This window comes from Cervus canadensis, chromosome 3 (assembly GCF_019320065.1).
Source record: "Cervus canadensis isolate Bull #8, Minnesota chromosome 3, ASM1932006v1, whole genome shotgun sequence".
NCBI lineage: Eukaryota > Metazoa > Chordata > Mammalia > Artiodactyla > Cervidae > Cervus > Cervus canadensis.
Window position 1 is genome coordinate 4,201,184 of NC_057388.1, and position 14,608 is coordinate 4,215,791.

General features: G+C 40.8%; 1 non-coding gene across 1 annotated transcript; it reads left to right on the forward strand.

The window, feature by feature from the left end:
• Positions 1–4,804: 4,804 nt before the first annotated feature.
• Positions 4,805–4,911, forward strand: LOC122438946. The gene has a single exon (XR_006268691.1). It is a non-coding gene; the product is annotated as a U6 spliceosomal RNA (small nuclear RNA).
• Positions 4,912–14,608: the final 9,697 nt, after the last annotated feature.

Below are 14,608 nucleotides of genomic sequence, written 5' to 3' on the forward strand. Positions count from 1 at the left end.
AAGGTCAATCCTCATCCCAATTCCCAAGAAGGGCAGTACTAAAGAATGTTCAAACCACCAGGCAACTGTAGTCATCTCTCATGCTAGTAAGGTTATGTTCAAAGTCCTTCAAGTTAGGCTTCAGCATTATCTGAACCGAGAACTTCCAGATGTTCAAGCTGGATTTAGAAAAGGCAGAGGAGCCAGAGATAAAATCACCAGCATTCACTTAATCACAGAGAAAGCAAGGGAATTCCAGAAAAACATCTACCTCTGTCTCATTGACCACACTAAAGCCTTTGACTGTGTGGATCATAACAAACTGTGGAAAACTCTTAAAGAGGCGGGAATGCCAGACATCCTACCTGTCTCCTGAGAAACCTGTATGTGGGTCAAGAAGCAACAATTAGAACTCTGTATGGAACAACTGACTGGATCAGGATTGAGAAAGGAGTATAACAAGGCTCTTTATTGTCATCCTGTTTATTTTTAACTTATATGAAGAGCACATCATATGAAACGCCAGGCTGGATGAGTTACAAGGTGGAATCAAGTTACAAGCTGTTGGTACAGTATCATCCATATCAACAGAGGAACTAAGGAGCCTCTTGATGAGGGTGAAAGAGGAGAATGAAAAAGCCAGCTTAAACCTCAGTATTAAAATATCTAAGATCATGGCATCTAATCCCATCATTTCATGGCAAATAGAAGGGGAAAAGTGGAAGCAGTGACAGATTTCTTGGGCTCTAAAATCACCGCAGATGATGACTTGTAGCCATGAAATTAGAAGATACTGCTTCTTGGCAGGAAAGCTATGACAAACCTAGACAGTGTGTTAAAAAGCAAAGACATCACTTTGCCAACAAGCGTCTGTATCATCAAGGCTGTGGTTTTTCCAATAGTCATGTATGGATGTGAGAGCTGGGGAAAAAAAAAAACAGAGCACCGAAGAATTGATGCTCTCAAACTGTGGTGCTGGAGAAGGCTCTGGAGAGTCGCTTGGATTGCAAGGATCACAAAAAACTGGAAAATTCTGAAAGAGATGGGAATACCAGACCGCCTGACCTGCCACTTAAGAAATCTGTGTGCAGGTCAGGAAGCAACAGTTAGAACTGGACACAGAACAACAGACTGGTTCCAAATAGGAAAAGGAGGACATCAAGGCTGTATATTGTCACCCTGCTTACTTAACTTATATGCAGAGTACATCATGAGAAACGCTGGGCTGGATGAAGCACAAGCTGGAATCAAGATAGCCAGGAAAAATATCAATAACCTCAGATATGCAGATGACACCACCCTTATGGCAAAAAGTGAAGAAGAACTAAAGAGCCTCTTAATGAAAGTGAAAGAGGAGAGTGAAAAAGTTGGCTTAAAGCTCAACATTCAGAAAACTAAGATCATGGCATCTGGTCCCATCACTTCACGGCAAATAGATGGGGAAAGAGTGGAACCAGTGGTTGACTTTATTTTTGGGGGCTCCAAAATCACTGCAGATGGTGACTGCAGCCATGAAATTAAAAGACACTTACTCCTTGGAAGGAATGTTATGACCAGCTTAGACAGCTTATTAAAAATCAGATTCATTACTTTGCCAAAAATGTCCATCTAGTCAAGGCTATGGTTTTTCCAGTGGCCATGTATGGATGTGAGAGTTGGACTATAAAGAAAGCTGAGCACCGAAGAATTGATGCTTTTGAACTGTGGTGTTGGAGAAGACTCTTGAGAGTCCCTTGAACTGCAAGGAGATCCAACCAGTCCATCCTAAAGGAGATCAGTCCTGAGTGTTCATTGGAAGGACTGATGCTGAAGCTGCAACTCCAATACTTTGGTCACCTGATGCAAAGAGCTGACTCATTGGAAAAGACCCTGATGCTGGGAAAGATTGAAGGCAGGAGGAGAAGGGGATGACAGAGGATGAGATGGTTGGATGGCATCACTGACTCAATGGACATGAGTTTGGGTAAACTCTGGGAGATGATGATGGACAGGGAGGCCTGGTGTGCTGCAGTCCATGGGATCACAAAGAGTTGGACATGAGTGACTGAACAACTACTACTCAGGTAGAGGAGGATAGAGGGGATCTGGAGCAGTCATGTCAGTCTTATTGTCTTTTGTTTCAGGTACCTCTTGTGTTTTTAATTTTTCATTAACATTTTCCAATGAATTTTTCAGTGAAGATATTTTGGAATCTTGAAGACTTTTGGATGCTTCTGCATCCTAATTCAAACAGGTGCCCCATTCTGTGTGTGTGCTTGGGGAACACTTGCTTTCAAGTGCACTTCTTCAGTGAATGATCTTGTCTTGTTAAAACATTCCCCATAATGGTCATTATCATCTTAGGTTGATATTAGTAACACTTTGACATTTTCATAGATATCTACACCTTTGGAGACTAGAGATCTTAGACCTAAAATTAGCAGGTGAGCTGGAATGCGTTGTGCTTAGCTCTTTGGAACTGATGGATACCATTTCTTTAGCTAAGCCTTAGGCCTCTTGGAGTCAAATTAATACCTAAGAAGGATGTGCCATTGCATTGGGATTATGTGGTGTTTTACAGTGCACCTCATTGCACCAACGTTCTCTTAAGGTTGGCAAGTGACCTAGTGTTAATCTAACTCTTTCTGTGACCAACTTGTGGTGGCATGAGACTCTAAGGTGAGGATGCTCTGATGCTCCAGTGATTTCTTGATTATCTCAACCTTATTCTCACTTAATTCCTCAGGGTTTTGTGACACCAAGTGGATATCCTACAGTGTAACCTACTTATGACACTACCATGTCAGGTCCCACAAGGCTGCCCCCTCCTTCAGATGCCAGTTGCAAGTCCAGGTGGTCCTCTGTGCTTCTGACTATGAATTGGAAGTTCCCATAAAAGCCTCTTCAGGTTCAATTAATTTGCTAAAGTGGCTCACAGAGCTCAGAGAACCATGCTATTTACTCAATTCTAGTTTATTATAAAAGGATGTGACTCAGGAATAGCCACATGGAAAAGATGAATAGGTCAAGGGGTGGGGGAAGGGCACAGAACTTCTGTGCCCTCCAGATGCATGTTCCCTGTACCTCCACATTCTCACTGAACCCAGGAGCTGTCTGATCACCACCCTTTAGGGGTTTTTAATAAGGCTTCACTACACAGGCATGGCTGGTTAACTTATTAGCCATTGGTGACTAGACTCAGTCTCAGCCCCTCTCCTCTCCCTGGAGGAGGGGATGACATTGAAAGTTCCAACATTCTAATCACTTGGTTGGTTACCTGGCAACCAGTCCTCCACCCTTATGGGCTTTCCCAAAGGTACCTCATTAACATAAACTAATATGCTTGCATGCAGTCCTGTCTGACTCTTTGCGACCTCATGGACTTCAGTCTGACAGGCTTGTCTGTCCATGGAATTTTCTAGGCAAGAATACTGGAGTGGGTTGCCATTTCCTCCACCAGGGGGTTTCCCTGACCCAGGGATTGAACCCTCATCTCTCACACTGTGGGCAGATTCTTTACCGGTGAGCCACAAGGGAAGTCCAACACAAACTAAGATGTGATTGAAAGGTGCCGGTCATGTCAATAACAATAGACACCCATTTCAGTTGTATTGCTCTGAAGCTATCTCAGGAACCAGGAACAAAGCTAAATATTTTAACAAAAGATTCTAGAAGAAATTACAAGGGTTTTAGGAGTTAAGTGCAGAAACAATGAAGACTAACGATGTATTTCTTATTTTAAATTACAACACCACATATACAAACTGCAATTTGATTAGAAGGAGAAAATGAGAGCAAATCTCTGAATTCTCATGGAAGAATGTTCAATATAATGTTCTTTACCAAAATGAAGTTTCTCCCTTTGCTCACAAGTGTCAGAAATGTTCATTTTACCCAGAACTTTTCCCTCTGGATCTCATGTCAACAACAAATATTTCATTTGAAACCTCTAATTACATCTGTGGGTTCCAAATTGAATAATACAAGAAAAATACCTCTGTTTTTTTTTAATCGAGTTATGGATATCTTTGACTTAAGCTAAAAATATTTTAACTAAAAGATTAACACTGGCAGACAATTTTCCCTGGATGTAAAAATTATGGTATTTGATACTTGATGGTAATTAATAAAGTGGTTAGATTTTTATGTTGTTATTATTCTGAGCACACACAGCAGGCTATATTTATTACCTAAATGTTGCCTATATTTAAAATATCATTTCAGTTGACTGCCACCAAGAATCCACTCACAGATGACATATTTTCGACCTGAGAAAATGCATCAAGAAGATAATTAAAATGGAAATATAATTGTTTATAAAGTAAGGTCTGCTTCAAATACCACCATAGCATATTTTTCTTTTGCCCTTAGAGGGAATTGATTGGATTTTTTTTTTTTTTTTTTTTTGGGCAAATTTTCTTCCTCTGTCATGCAGCATTTTAAAGTATGTTAGTCGCTCAGTTGTGTCCAACTTTATGTGACGCCATGGACTGCAGCCCACCAGGCTCCTCTGTCCATGGAATTCTCCAGGCAAGAATACTGGAGTGAGTTGCCACACCCTCCTCCAGGGGATCTTCCCGACCCAGATATCAAACTCAGGTCTCCTGCATTGCAGGCAGATTCTTTACTGTCTGAGCCAACAGGGAAGCCCAGGGTAAAGTGAAAACCATGGGATGTTGGCTGCAGAAAGCCAGGCTGAGAACATTAAATAGATGAGACCAGGGCTCTAGGTTTAGAGATGAGTGTATTTGCTGTGTGGTGCGGTTGTGAGGAACTCCCCAGGTCGGTAGGTGCCCACTATGCTACCAGAGATCAGTAGAGAAATAACTCCAGAAAGAATGAAGGGGTGCTCGCTTCGGCAGCACATATACTAAAATTGGAACGATACAGAGAAGATTAGCATGGCCCCTGCGCAAGGATGACATGCAAATTCGTGAAGCGTTCCATATTTTTAAGCAACCTAGATGCCCATCAGCAGATGAATGGATAAGGAAGCTGTGGTACATATACACCATGGAATATTACTCAGCCGTTAAAAAGAATTCATTTGAACCAGTCCTAATGAGATGGATGAAACTGGAGCCCATTATACAGAGTGAAGTAAGCCAGAAAGATAAAGAACATTACAGCATACTAACACATATATATGGAATTTAGAAAGATGGTAATGACAACCCTATATGCAAAACAGAAAAAGAGACACAGATGTACAGAACAGACTTTTGAACTCTGTGGGAGAAGGTGAGGGTGGGATGTTTCAAAAGAACAGCATGTATATTATCTATGGTGAAACAGGTCACCAGCCCAGCTGGGATGCATGAGACAAGTGCTCGGGCCTGGTGCACTGGGAAGACCCAGAGGAATCAGGTGGAGAGGGAGGTGGGAGGGGGGATCGGGATGGGGAATACGTGTAAATCTATTGCTGATTCATATCAATGTATGAAAAAACCCACTGAAAAAATAAATAAATTAAATTAAAAAAAAAAAAAAGAATGAAGGGGTGGAGCCAAAATGAAAACAATACCCAGTTGTGGATGTGACTGGTGATAGAAGCAAGGTCCAATGTTGTAAAGAGCAATATTGCATAGGAACCTGGAATGTTAGGTCCATGAATCAAGGCAAATTGGAAGTGGTCAAACAGGAGATGGCAAGAGTGAATGTCGACATTCTAGGAATCAGCAAACTAAAATGGACTGGAATGGGTGAATTTAACTCAGATGACCATTATATCTACAAATGTGGGCAGGAATCCCTTAGAAGCAATGGAGTAGCCATCATGGTCAACAAAAGAGTCCGAAACACAGTACTTAGACGCAATCTCAAAAATGACAGAATGATCTCTGTTCCTTTCCAAGGCAAACCATTCAATATCACGGTAATCCAAGCCTATGCCCCAACCAGTAATGCTGAATAAGCTGAAGTTGAATGGTTCTATGAAGACCTACAAGACCTTTAAGAACTAACACCCAAAAAAGATGTCCTTTTCATTATAGGGGACTGGAATGTAAAAGTAGGAAATCAAGAAACACCTGGAGTAACAGGGAAATTTGGCCTTGGAGTATGGAATGAAGCAGGGCAAAGGCTAATAGAGTTTTGCCAAGAGAACGCACTGGTCACAGCAAACACCCTCTTCCAACAACACAAGAGAAGACTCTACACGTGGACATCACCAGATGATCAACACTGAAATCAGATTGATTATATTCTTTGCAGCCAAAGATGGAGAAGCTCTATACAGTCAGCAAAAACAAGACCAGGAGCTGACTATGGCTCAGATTCTGAACTCCTTATTGCCAAATTCAGACTTAAACTGAAGAAAGTAGGGAAAACCACTTGACCATTCAGGTATGAACTAAATCAAATCCCTTATGACTATACAGTGGAAGTGAGAAATAGATTTAAGGGACTAGATCTGATAGACAGAGAGCCTGATGAACTATGGACAGAGGTTCGTGACATTGTACAGGAGACAGGGATCAAGACCATCCCCATGGAAAAGAAATGCAAAAAGGCAAAATGGTTGTCTGAGGAGGCCTTACAAATAGCTGTGAAAAGAAGAGAAGGAAAAAGCAAAGGAGAAAAGGAAAGATCTTCCCATTTGAATGCAGAGTTCCAAAGAATAGCAAGGAGAGATAAGAAAGCATTCCTCAGCGATCAATGCAAAGAAATAGAGGAAAACAACAGAATGGGAAAGACTAGAGATCTCTTCAAGAAAATTAGAGATATCAAGGGAACATTTCACGCAAAGATGGGTTCGATAAAGGACAGAAATAGTATGGACCTAACAGAAGCAGAAGATATTAAGAAGAGGTGGCAAGAATACACAGAAGAACTGTACAAAAAAGATCTTCATGACCCAGATTATCACAATGGTGTGATCACTCACCTAGAGCCAGACATCCTGGAATGTGAAGTCAAGTGGGCCTTAGAAAGCATCACTACTAACAAAGCTAGTAGATGTGATGGAATTCCAGTTGTGCTATTTCAAATCCTGAAAGATGATGCTGTGAAAGTGCTGCACTCAATATGCCAGAAAATTTGGAAAACTCAGCAGTGGCCACAGGACTGGAAAAGGTCAGTTTTCATTCCAATCCCTAAGAAAGGCAATCCCAAAGAATGCTCAAACTACCACACAATTGTACTCATCTCACACGCTAGTAAAGTAACCCACAAAATTCTCCAAGCCAGGCTTTAGCAATACGTGAACTGTGAACTTCCAGATGTTTAAGCTGGTTTTAGAAAAGGCAGAGGAACCAGAGATCAAATTGCCAACATCCGCTAGGTCATTGAAAAAGCGAGAGAGTTCCAGAAAAATATCTATTTCTGCTTTGTTGACCACGCCAAAGCCTTTGACTGTGTGGATCACAATAAACTGTGGAAAATTCTGCAAGAGATGGGAATACCAGACCACCTGACCTGCCTCTTGAGAAACCTGTATGCAGGTTAGGAAGCAACAGTTAGAACTGGACATGGAACAACAGACTGGTTCCAAATAGGAAAAAGAGTACGTCAAGGCTGCATATTGTTACCCTGCTTATTTAACTTACATGCAGAGTACATCATGAGAAACTCTGGGCTGAATGAAGCACAAGCTGGAATCAAGATTGCTGGGAGAAATATCAATAACCTCAGATATGCAGATGACACCACCCTTATGGCTGAAAGTAAAGAGGAACTAAAAAGCCTCTTGATGAAAGTGAAAGAGGAGAGTGAAAAAGTTGGCTTAAAGCTCAACATTCAGAAAACTAAGATCATGGCATCTGGTCCCATCACTTCATGGCAAATAGATGGAGAGACAGTGGAACCAGTGTCAGACTTTATTTTTCTGGGCTCCAAAATCACTGCAGATGGTGATTGCAGCCATGAAATTAAAAGACACTTACTCCTTGGAAGGAAAGTTATGACCAATATAGACAGCATACTAAAAAGCAGAGACATTACCTTGCCAACAAAGGTCCATCTGGTCAAGGCTATGGTTTTTCCAGTGGTCATGTATGGATGTGAGAGTTGGGCTGTGATGAAAACTAAGTGCCGAAAAATTGATGCTTTTGAACTGTGGTGTTGGAGAAGACTCTTGAGAGTCCCTTGGACTGCAAGGAGATCCAACTAGTCCATCCTGAAGGAGATCAGTCCTGGGTGTTCATTGGAGCTGAAACTCCAGTACTTTGACCACCTCATGCAAAGAGTTGACTCATTGGAAAAAACCCTGATGCTGGGAGGGTTTGGGGGCAGGAGGAGAAGGGGATGATAGAGGAGGAGACAGTTGGATGGCATCACCTGAGTCGGTGGACATGAGTTTGTGTAAACTCTGGGAGTTGGTGATGGATAGGGAGGCTTTGTGTGCTGGGATTCATGGGGTCACAAAGAGTCGGACACGACTGAGTGACTGAACTGAACTGAACTGCGGTTGTAGGAAACCTCATTCCCTGCCCAACAGTAATGATGAAAACACACATCATTTAATATTCAGATTAAAAAGGAACAAGTATGCAAAAGACCCCTATCACAAACCTATGAAATGGTGATAAATCCTGACGGGCTGCCAAAACTCAACTATGGGTGCCTTCCCCAGCTCATCTTTTATGTTGTCCATTTACTCAACAGACAGATTGAGCATGTGCTTTGCTTCACTGGAGCAAAGAACTGAGACCATTCCTGGGCCTGGAGTGTAGACATTTGGCAAAACCCTCAGTGGGATCCTCTTGTTCTCGTCTCCTCAAACTGAGACCAAGTTGCCCCAGAAGCTCCTGACAGTCTGAAGGGTAAATTTATCATATTACACTGTCTGGATGTGGCTCACTTCCCACCTGCTGTTAAATACTGGCTACACAAATAAACAATTGGAAATAAGGGGATGCTAGTGATTTTGGGGGGAAACTGTCCTCTCTACTCATAGAAAGAGAAGCTGGATGCTGAGAAAGGATGTGAAGGGCAGTTAAGCGCCCCACTGCAGGGAGGGAGGAGACTGCAGAAGCAGCAGGGTCAGCCAGCAGAGGGTGAGTGGTCTTAGGACAGTGGATGCAGGGAAGCCTCCATCGGGAGCAGCAGGGATGGCAGGACAAGGACTGAGGTCTCTATTTTAGGATGGGCTCTTCCCCTCTCAGAACACAAACATTTCATGGACAGGACTGCCTTTTCTTTGTCCCCATGCACCCCAAAGAGGAGAGCGACAGGTGCATTATAAAGGTGTGCTGATTTGGGTATCTGTGTCTACTCCCCAGATGGATTCTCTGCTCCTGAAGAGAATGAATTTGTAGAAATGGTTTATTGAGAGAAACCCCAGAGCAGATAAAGTTTTCATTCACTCATTCAATGAACATGTAATGAGCACCTTCTGTCTGCCAAGCGTTGGGCTGCAGTGGGCTGGATCCCTTCTGTTTTGTAATCTATTTGAAGAAAGCAGGGGAAAGATGAATACAAAGCAGGGTAAGTTTGTTTAACTATCAGCATAGAAAAGGGGTTTGGGGAATGCAAAAGGGTGATCCCTGCAGACCCAGCAGGACTGAGAAAGCCTCACCAAGAACGGTCCATCCAGGCTAGGTCTTGCAGAATAAAAGTCTCCTTCAGAGGTGGAAGGTTGGGGCAGTCAGCTGGCAGGAATGGGCAAGTAACGCCTGAAGCTGGAGGGCCTGCTCTGCTGAGCTGTCTCACCTGTGGCCCTCCAACTCTGTCCTGGCCTGAGCTCATTCATCCTCACTGAACTCAGCTACTAAAATTTAGTCTGCAACAATAAATAAATAAATAAATAAAATTTAGTCTGATGCTGTTTCTAATACTGTCTTTAAACCATTGGCTTAACTCCTTTATTGGGGTCTAACTGGCATACGTGAACTGAATTTAAAGACTAGAATTTGATGATTTCTGACATATGTGTACACTATTAAACTATCACTACTCTCAAAGTACTAACATTTCTACGAGCTCCAAATGGTTCTTCATGTCCCTTCAAAATCCTTCCCTCCTATTTCTCCTTTCCGCTCTAGCCACCACATTTCAAGTCAATCACTGACCATCATTATACATAAGCAGGCAATTTTCACGGAAAATTAATCATGAAGCATTTTTTTCCATCTTCTTTTGCTCATCATTATTGGGATTCCTTCATATTGAATCATATGCCAATAATTCATTCCTTTTATTGCTATATAAAAATCCACTGTAGATTTCATATATATGCATTAATATGCATGATATGTTCTTTTCTTTCTGACTTCTCTTTGTATGACAATCTCTAGGTCCATTCACATCTCTACAAATGACTTTATTTCATTCCTCTTAATGGCTGAATAATATTCTATTTTCTATCTATCTTCTTTATCCATTTGTCAGAAAATGGACTTTTAGGTTGATGAACCTATTTGCAAAACAGGAATAGAGATACAGATGTAAGGAAAAGACATGTGGATAGGGAGGAGAGGGAGAGGGCTGGGAAGAATTGAGAGGTTAGGACTGAGATATATACACTACCATGTGTAAAGAGATAGCTAATGGGAGCCTGCAGTATAGCACAGGGGGCTCAGATCCTTGCTCTGTGGTGACCTAGAGGGGTGGGGTGGAGGGGGTTGGGCAGGAAGGTCCAAGAGGGAGGGGATATATGTAGACATGTAGCTGATTCCCTTCATTGTACAGCAGAAACTAACAATATTGTAAAGCAATTATATCAATAAAAAATAAGATAAAAATCCATTGTGTGGATACATGGCACTCTTTTTATCCTTTCACCTGTTGATGGACGCCTGACTTCTCTCCAGTACTGGGAGATTGCACATAACGTGCTGTGAATACTTGCCTATGCTTTTGTGCATGAATGTGTGTTTGCTTTATCCTTGGTTAAGAACCTAGGAGCAGAAAGACTAGATCTTACGGTAGATAAAGATTTCACTTCTTAGGAAACTGACACACTGCTTTCCAAAGTGTTGGCACTATTTTACATTTCCATCAATTATGTATGAGCAGTCCAACTGCTCCACACTCTTGCCAACACATGGTGCGGTTAGTCATGCGTCAGGGTTCTCCAGGGAAACAGAACCAGTAGGGTGTGTGTATACATGTAAGAAGAGATTTATTGGAAAGAATTGGCTCATGAGATTGTGGAGACTGGCAAGTCCAAAATCTGCAGGTTGGGGCCTCAGGCTGGAGATCCAGGAAGTGCTGAGGTTGCAGCTCAAGTCCAGAGGCATCTGCTCCGAATTCCTTCTTGCTTGGAGGATGTTGGTCTTTTGTTGTATTCAGACCTTCAGCTGATTGGATTAGTCAAAGCCCACCAATATAATATCTTAACCTCACCCCAAAACACTCTCACAGAAGCATCCAAAATTTGACTACATATCTGAGCAAGATGGCCCAGCCAAACGGACACATCAAATTAACCATCTCAGTCTTTTAAAATTTAGCCATTAAGTAGGTATGTAGTGGTATTTCACTTTGGTTTGAATGTGCATTTTCATAATGTTGTTCGGTCACACAGACTCTTCGTGACTGCATGGACTGCAGCATGCCAGGCTTCCCTGTCCCTCATCTCCTGCAGTCTGACCAACTTCATGTCCGTGTTCATAATAACTAATAATAATAGTGAATAGTTTTAAATGTCCATGCCACATGTACATTTTCTTTGGTAAAATATCTGCTATTTTTTGCCCAATTTTAACTGAATTTCCCTATTAGTGAGTTTGAGACATATTTACATATTCTGGATATAAATCCTTTATCTCATAGAAGATTTGCAGATATTTTTCCCAGTCTGTGTCTTTTCAATTCTCTTTAGAAGAGAATGGACACTTTCTTTGGAAGAGCAGAAGTTTTCAATTTTGATTAAATTCAATTTATCAATTTTTCATTTTTTAGATTATGCTTTGGTGTTATTATAGCTAAGAGATCTTTGCCTGACTCAAGTCACAAAAATTTTCTCCTGCTTTTCATCTAGAAGTTTTATAGCTTTAGGTTGGACATTTAAGTCTATGACTCATTTCATGCTAATTGCTGCATTTAAGTAAAAATATAGCTTGATGTTCTCCTTTTCTTTTTTTTTAAATAAGAATATCCAATTATTCCAGCACAACTTATTGAGAAAACTATTCTTCCTCCACTGCATCGCCTTTGCATAACTGCATGTATGCACAGTTGGGGCAAATACTGGACAAAAGATACAACGAGACTAAAAAACCCAATTGCCACCTCTGAAGAGCCCGGAGAAAAATCATGGCCCTCTGCATGACCCTTGCACACAACACCACAAAAGGATGTGCAAACCACCTAAACCAGCCCTCAGGCCTGATCCTTGAACACATCCCTACCGTCACCCCATACAGGGAGCAAGCTGGTCCCTCCTCAGTGAGTGAGCAAGCAAGTGAACCTGTTGCTTGTTCTCACCTCCCCTGCTTAGCACACCCTGATAAACACTTGCCTGAAAAAACATTAGTTCTCCAAATATGTGTGTATCTATTTCTGGATATTCCATCCTGTCATCCTGTTCCACTGATCTATTTTTCTATCATACTCAGTTGATTATTGTTGTTCTTGTTGTGCAGTCGCTAAGTTATGCTCAACTCTTTGCAGCCCCATGGACTGCAGCACACCAGGCTTCCCTGTCCTTCACTATCTCCCAGGGTTTGCTTAAACTCATGTCCATTGATGAGTGATGCCATCCAACCATCTCATCCTCTGGTACCCCCTCTCCTCCAGCCCTCAATCTTTCCCAGCATCAGGGTCTTTTCCAATGGGCCAGCTCTGCATCAGGTGGCCGAAGTATTGGAGTTTCAGCCTCAACATCAGTCCTTCCAGTGAATATTCAGGGTTGATTTCCTTTAGGATGGACTGGTTTGATCTCCTTGCTTTCCAAGGGACTCTCAAGAGTCTTCTCCAGTACTACAGTTCAAAAGGATCAATTCTTCAGCACTCAACTTTCTTTATGGTCCAACTCTCACATTCGTACATGACTACTGGAAAAACTATAGGTTAGTAATGAATCTTGAGTTCAGATAATGTTATTCCTCCAATTTTTTTGTCTTTCAAAAAACTACAGTTTTTGTTTTGGTTATGTTAAGCCCTTTGATTTGATGTATAAATTTTAGAGTGAACTTGTCAATTTCTGCAAAAATGTCCACTGAGATTATTGATATTACTTTGAAACTATCTTTGCAATATCAAGTGCCCCAAACTATGAACAAATGTTTTTCTCAATTTGGGTACTCTTTATTTCTATGAGTTCCAGCAATTTTTTTGTGGGTTCCAATGTATGGGTTGCTAAATCTCTTGTTGGATTTGGCCCAAAATATTTCCTATTTTTCATACTGTTAAAATAATATTTTAAAATTTCTATTTCTGATTATTCATTGCTAGTGTACAAAAATACAATTGATTGTTGTATATCATTCTTGTTTCCTGCAAAATTACTAACTTGCTTATCAGGTCTGGAGGCTTATTTGTAGATGCTCTTATTTTTCACATAGATGATCATGATATCCATGAATAAAGACGGTTTTATCTCTCATTCCAATCTGGATTTTTTTATTTCTATATCTTGCTTATTTTGCTGGCTATTCCTTCAGTTCAAAGTTGAATCGAAAGACTGTGAATGGATGTACTTGTTCTTTACCTTGGGGACAAGCACTCAGTCTTGCAATAATAAGAATCAGGTTAGCAGTAGATTTGTTATAGATGCCCTTCATCAAGTTGAGAATATGCCCCTCGATTCCCACATTGATGACTGAGTCCCTCTAGTCCCATGTTTATCAGATTGGATGGCTATACCTGTTGTTATGACTGTATGGTTTTTCATTATGAGCTTGTTAATATGATGGATTATATTGATTATTTTGCAATGTTAAACCAGTCTTGCATTCCTGGTGTGAGGTTGCTTGATTATGATGTATTATCCTTTTTATATATTGCTGGATTTGATTTATCCAAACTAGCTTTAGCATTGTCTGTGTTAATGACTGTTACTGGTCTGTCTTCTTGTAATGTCTTTGGCTTTGATATCAAGGCAACTCTCATGGGAGAGGTTGGAAAATTTCTCTCTTTTTAAATTATCTATAAGAGTTACTGTAGTGCTTGTATTATTTATTCCCTAAATTATTGAAAGTGAAGTCATCTGGCACTGTAGTTTTTTCTTTGGGGGAAGCGTTTTATCCATAAATCTAATTTTTAATAGCGATAAGTTTATTTAGATTAGATATTTTCTCTTCTATAAACCTTGATAACTGTATATGTTTCAAGGACTGGTGAATTTCACCTAAGCTGTCAAACTGACTAGCACAAAGTTGTTCACAACATTCCATTAGTGTTCTTTTAATATCTATAGCAATGCCACTGAACTCGCTTCTTTTTTTTTCCCACTTATTTTTATTAGTTGGAGGCTAATTACTTTACAGTATTGTAGTGGTTTTTGCCATACATTGACATGAATCAGCCATGGATTTACATGTGTTCCCCATCCTGATCCCCCCTCCCCCCTGAACTCACTTCTGAGACTTGAACTTTGTGTTCTCTTTCTGTATCTCTCTAAAAGCTTATCGATTTTTATTGATTTTCTCAAAACAAACATTTTTGGGTTCATTAATTTCCTGTATTGTTTTACCAATGACACATATACTGTGCATCTTAAAGTTGTCTCATAAGTCACTCTGCTCCTTGTAGTCGTTCACTATTC